The sequence below is a fragment of the Choloepus didactylus genome, chromosome 14 (assembly GCF_015220235.1).
Source record: "Choloepus didactylus isolate mChoDid1 chromosome 14, mChoDid1.pri, whole genome shotgun sequence".
In the NCBI taxonomy this organism is placed as follows: Eukaryota; Metazoa; Chordata; class Mammalia; order Pilosa; family Megalonychidae; genus Choloepus; species Choloepus didactylus.
The window spans coordinates 98547896-98554637 of NC_051320.1; positions in this window are offsets into that span (position 1 = coordinate 98547896).

Here is a 6742-nt window from a genome sequence, read left to right on the forward strand (position 1 = left end):
AGACAGCTTTTGACATATCACCTAATTCTAGACTTACTTTCTGTCTTGTCATCATATAGTTGAGTTTCTGTCCAGGTTCTATGGGCAGACTTGAGGATTGTGGACCTGTGACTCCGGGCGGGGCCGCAGCTTCAGAAACGACCTTGGTAAGGGAGCGGGGGCAGTGGTATCGCCCGATAATGTCTCTACTGAGGAAACTGATGAGGACTCTGCCTCCTCTCGACGCTGCTCTCATAGACCCCCTGGGGCTTTCTGTTCTAATAGTGAAAACCAGTTATTCCTTCTGACATAGAAGCATATTTGACAGAACTTTTACCTAAACACACTCAAGTACAATTTCCAAATGATAAAAAGCATGAAGGCTTCACTATAATAACTGGGACAGATGATTCCTATCTTTCAAATCCTATATTAGAAAATTATACTGAAGGAGAAGCTGAACAGTTGAAAGAACTGTGACTATTTTCAAGAAAGCAGAAAGGCCCTCTCAACCTTCTTAGATAGATAACATGTAATCCCGTGGTCCTCTGTGAGAACAGGAAGGGCTCAGCTGTTACTTTAATCATAGAGAAGGTGTAAATAATGTAGCAAGGCTGAATATAGTCCAATCAAATGTATGTTTATCAATATGATGTAATGACTAAACTAATCAATAGAATAAGAAAACCTATACTAACAAATTAGAGACAAGTAATAGTAATCTCTTTACTAATTTTTATACAAGTAAAAGCATGTTACTTTGCTCTTACAGAAATCATACCTTAATTAGTAAAAATATCAGTAGAATTTTATGGTCATTCAAGGGTAAGTGTCTGATAATGTGGGTACCTTCCTTTGATCTTGAACAACTCATGGGTTGAGATGCTTCTCTTCGTGAGAAATTAGTGTTCATGAAACATCACTTAATGTAAATATAGAATATAACTTAAAGTTACTCTAAATCAAGCTGCTATAAATTCTCTGTAACTGAGACAAGGGGGAGCTCTCTGATCTCATGTCCAGCTGCGTCTGGAGGAGTGGGGGTTCCCAGGCTTGCTAGTGTATCAATGAATGTTTACATTGTAAACTTGTTCCTTTTACCTTAAGTGCTCCTTTAGTAACAATGTGTTAAAGGTAAAGTCTTGCCTTGAGTGCTCTTTACTTTTAAACTACTGTCTGTCCCTAGACTCATGATTGAGTGGGAGGTCACTTGATGAAGCCCAAACCCACTGATTCAGACCTGATGAGGCTCAGGCATTTTCTAATGGAGATCACAGGTTTGAGGTGTAGAGAGACGAACCCTGACAGGGGCCATCGTAAGGGGTTGGTGTTAGAGCCCTGGTCCCTTCACTCCCACTGCTGGATATCTGCCCAAAAGGTGCCCCAGAGTCTCTTAAAATTAGGAGCACAAAGCATTTTATACCTTCCCATAAAAATTTATTTTAGAAGTAAAAGTAAAATTGAAACGATGCAGAAATTCCGTTTAACATTTAAAAACGTTAAAGAAACACTGAATCATAAATTCCTAAAACTGCAACTAAATGTTGTCTTTAAAATACTACCTTTTATTATGAAAGTGACTTCTAACTTCTTACCGAAAATTGGGGAAAGACAAATAAAATTAGGGAAAACAAATAGCCCCTAGCCCGTAGCCCAGTGGGGGCTCCGCTGAGCCCCCTTTGGGCATTTTCTTCCGACCACTCTCTGGCACGCGGGACCCCCAGCCTGGGCCTCTGCAGCCCCAGTGGCAGCGGCCTCTGCTCTCCGTGTCGCCGCCCTCGGGGCCCGTCTGGGGCCACCAACCCCATTTACAGACTGGGGAACCGAGGCTGCCAGAGGCGGAGGCCTGCGCCGTCGCCACCCCTCCCGGGCTCCTGCGCCACACACATCTGCCGCGGGAGTTGCCGCGCGGTCCGTGGTCTTTTAATTTCTGTTGCGAGGTGAGGGACTCGGGTGCGCGGCGGTTCTTAGGGTTTAAGTGGTCCCAGCCTCCCGGTTCTCGGTGACTTCTCACTTCAAAGCACAGAAATGTTTCCTTCCAGGAAAGGTTTGGTGAGCATTTTGTTCTGTTTCTCTAGCCTCCTGGAGGCTTGCTTGCTTCGTCTGCAACCCCAAGGAAATACACTCCGGAGAGTCGCGCGGGAGTGGGCCGGTGGCGACCCGTGCGCGCCAGCGGGGTCTGCCCGGACCTCTGGCCCCGCCCCGCCCCTGCCCTTCCAAGTCCGGAGCCAACTGGGGCCCAGGCTCCGCCCACCTCCAGGTCCCGCCCCAAGATGACCCCGCCCCTCCACAGCCTGAGCGAATCCCTGCCCCGCCCACCTCCAGGTCCCGCCCCCAACTGGCCCTGCCCCGCCCACAGCTCCCTCTGGCCCCGCCCCCAGGCCTCCGGGTGCTGGGCGTGGCCTCAGACCACGCCTGGGTGATTCCAGGAGCAACCGCCTCTCTGGGCGGAGCTGCCCGCTGGGACCACCCCCCACCCCCGGCAACGCCTCTCACGTGCTGGGGGCGGGAGGGTCTCTGGTGTCAGAGCAGGTCCTGCTGCCGCCCAGGGACGCAGAACTCACCTCCAGCTGCCCGGATTCAAAGCCGGGCGTTATGTGACATTTCTCGCCGCCCTGGGGGTCTCGGTCCTCCCAGAAGCCCTGGGCCCGGAGCACACCGCCCTCAGCCGGGCGGGTCGCGGGCGGGGCTCACTCACCTCTTGGCCTGGGCACGGAGCTGGCAAAGGCCTGAGAGGAAGGGGAGTCTGTCTGCTCAGCCTCTGCCAAGGCCCACTGCCCCACACCACCACTCCCACCGCCTGGGCCTCTGGGACCCTCTGTGCTGGAAGGGGGCTGATGCCTGGGACCCCAGAAGCTGCAGGCAGCACGTGGTGGTTGAGCCTTTTCCCAGGATATGTCCGCTCAGCTGGCCACCCCTCTGGGCCCGTCTTGCTGTTCCTTCTGCGTCGGATACCATTCCCTAACTCCTCTTCTAAGGTTCTGGTTGATCTCCCTCCACCTGGGTTGGGCTGACCCCAGGCTAAGCACTCAGCAGCCCCATTTCACAGATGGGGAAACTGAGGCATGGACTGACTTGACTAGGGCCCCTGGGAACACTGGGGCTGAGACACTGCCTCTTGCTGTGGCCTCAGGGCTGAGGGGCAGAACGAGCTGCCCTCACTGAATCCCACCCCTCGGCAGTGGGGGCCCACTGCCCTCTCACCCACCAAGGCCAGCTGGACTCGTGGAGTCAGGGGAGGCTTGTGTGCTGCTGGCTCTGGGACCAGCGGGGGCAGCCAGATGCTGGCCTTCCAGGGGCCTTGCAGAGGAGAAGGCCCTGGGCCACCCAAGTGCCTCACTCGTCCACCAGAAGCCCCAGGCTGATGGCGATCACCATGGCAAAGGGGACGGTGGGCAGGAGGGTCAGCAAGATCCAGCAGAGCTGGTCTGTCCAGGGTGTCCTCTAGCTGGGATCGAGTCCTGCAGCCTCCAGGCCGGGCAGTTGCCTGGGCTGTGGGCTGCCCCTCGATGGCCCGTTCCCCACACCCCAGCTCGCGACCTGCCTGCGGGCCTGCCCCCTCCCCACCTCCCGCCTGGAGCTGCGCCCTGCCTGGGCCTCTCCGCCACTGCCAGGTACCCCTGAACCTGTGCCAGAGCCACACCAGGCTCACAGTCAGCCCCAGGTGGAAGGCCCAGACCCAGGCCACGATGCGCATCAGCTTCCACAGCCACGGCGGCCCCTGCAGGAAGTGCTCTGCGCCATACACATGCGCGCGTGCACAGATGTGCACACAGATGGCCCTGTGAGGGTCATGGCTGCAATGCCCACCCTCCCCGGGTGAGAGGACGCGGCCTGAGCCAGCAGGAGCCTGCTGGGGTGAGGAGTGCAGGAGAGGCAGGCTCTGCGATGGCAGTGTGGCACCCTGAGGAAGGGTCACCCTCGCCCCCGGCCTGCTGCAGGGCTCAGTGGGGCCACAGTCTGCCGTGGCCTCCCTGAAACTGGAGCCCAGGGCCTGGGGGCTGTGGCTCCCTTGGCTTCCCTGAGGAGCCAAGGCGGGCCGAGGCCTGGGGTGCTGTCTGGAGGGCTTGCCTGGGTTCCCCACCCCCCAGGGGTGTTGTCCACCTACCCCTGTTCATGAGGAACAAGATGAGAAACAGGAGGACCCCCAGAGTCCAGAGCCCCGCGCAGCCCCCGACGATGATGCCCAGGCCCAGCTCTGCTCTCTGGCTCAGGGACACCTCTGAGACAGGCACCCATGAGAGGGGGCCCCGCCTTGGGGACCCTCAGATCTGAAGCACGTGACCTCAGAGGTAACGCCACGACCACAGCCCACGTGTGCCTTCCCAGGAGGGAACAAGGTGAGGTGACTGGAGTGGCCGGGGCCTGGGGTACCTGTGTCCATAGCCCACGCCCAGAGCAGGTAAGAGGAGAGGGCAGCTTCAGAGGCCCCGGTGCCGGAGGAGCCCACGAGGTCCAGTCCAGCAGAGCTGGGGGAAAGGTGTGCACGAGGCGGGGCAGGCTGTGGGCTACAGCTGTGACAGATGGGGCAGGGCAGTGGCACCCACTCAGACTGTGACCCGAAGGATGGGTGGGGCTTGGTCATGTGCACTGTGACCAGGGTGGGTGGGGTCATGGCCCCTACACATGATAGGGGAGGGACAGGGCCGCAGGCATGGACTGTGGCGGTTGGGAAGTGGAGAGCGTGAACGTTGGCCTCCTGGGATTTGCGGAGTCTGGGGTGGATGGAGCAGGAGGCTTGGCCAGTTTCACCCTGGGGGTTTGCACCCGGAGCACAGAGGACAGCACCCCAGTGAGAGCACATCCACACCCCCTCGCTCCTGGTTTCCTGGGCTACACCTCCACAAACCATCCAGAGTTCCTCATGGGTTGCCTAAGAATTAAATACACTCCATTTTATTTAGTGCACGGTAAACATGTGTTGATGATGTGCTCAAAATAAAACTGAAGATTAAAACAGCATGCAACAGAGGAGAAACTAAGATGGCAGCTAGGTGAGACAGGGCAAAAAAACACCTCCGTGAAAAACACTAGATAAAAACAAGAAAGTGACCCAGAATACCAGTTACAGCGATGCACCAGCTGGATGAGGTCTGCTAGTATCACAGATTGGTATCTTCTTTTCACAACTTGAAAGAACCCTATCTTTCTCAGGAGCACATGGCAGGGACGTTCTCCACCCTTGGAAAGGTGCGCTCATCTGAGACCTCAAGTCCTGGGGCCTGGTCACAGGCCTTCCTGGGGCCTTTGCTCTATGTAATGCATTCAGCTTGGACTTCCTTCAGCCTACCAAGCCAGTTATTAGTCCTATATCTGTTTTCCATCTTCCAAAACTGTCTTTCAGGCATACAGCATTTCAATTCATATTTGTATTTATCATTAATTATATTGGGTGATACTACAACTTGTTCAATGCATTTGCCATTTCACAATTTATTGTCAGATTTATTGGTGTGACGTTCTTAATAAGAATCCCTCATCATCTTTTACTGTTTGAAGGCTTGGTAAGGATGCAGACAGAATCATCTTTCATTTGTGACATTGTGATTTCTTATTGGTTTTGTCCAGTTTTCATTTCAATGATTTCTACTCTTGTTTTCATTATTTCCTTTTCTCTATCTACTTTGGGTTTAATTTTCTCTTCTTTTTCTAGCTTTGTTAGGAGGAAACTTATCCTTTCGTCTTTTCTGATATAAATTTTTCAAATGAATTTCCTTCTAAGTATTGCTTTGGCAGCATCCCACAAATTCTCATATGTTGTATTTTCATTGGTTTTCAGTTCAAAATAGTTTATAATTTCCCTTGTGACTTCTTCTTTAACCCACTGTATACTTAGAAGTGTATTGTTTAATTTCCAAATCTTCGAGGATTTTCCAAATACCATTCTGTTATTTATTTCTAATTCAATTCCGTGAAGTCAGAGAACATAATCTGTATGATTTGAATAATTCTTTTAAATTTGTTGAGGTTTGTTTTATGGTCCAGAATAAGGTTTATGTTGGTGAATGTCTGATGCATGCTTAAAAAGAATGCTGTTGTCATGCTGTTGTTGGGTGGGTTGCTCTACCAATGTCAACTGGGTCAAGTTGGATGGTAGTGTCGTTCAGCTCTACTACATCTTTATTTTCTGCTTACTTGTTCCATCAGTTATTGTGAGAGGAGTGTTAAAATTTCTGACTGTAATTGTGGCTTTGATTAGTTTACTTTTGAGATCTGTCAATTTTTGCTTTATCTATTTTGAGGGTTTGTAATTAGGTATATACACTCTTGGGATTATAAATATCTTCTTGATGAACTGAAACTTTTCATCACAATGAAATGTTCCTCTTTATCTCTGGTCATATGTAGTGTCCTGAAGTCTACTTTGTAACATGTAACAAAGATCTCTGATGATTAGTGTTTGCATGATACATTTTTATCCGTCTTTTAAACTTCAACCCATCTGTGTCATTATAAGGTGCATTTCTTATAGATAGCATATACTTGGATTTTGCTTTTTAAAATTAGTCTTACAATCTCTGCCATTTTTTGGAGTATTTAGACCATTTACATTTAATGTAACTATGTATATTCTTGAGTTTAAGTCTACCATCTTGCTATATGTTTTCTATTTGTCCCGTCTGCTCCTTGTTCCTTTTCTCCCTTCTTTTGCTGCCTTCTTTGGGTTTATTTTTTATTATTATTTTTAGCATTCCATTCTGTCTAGACTATGGGCTTATTAGCTATATCTCTTTGTTTACGCTTATTTACTTTTATTTAACAT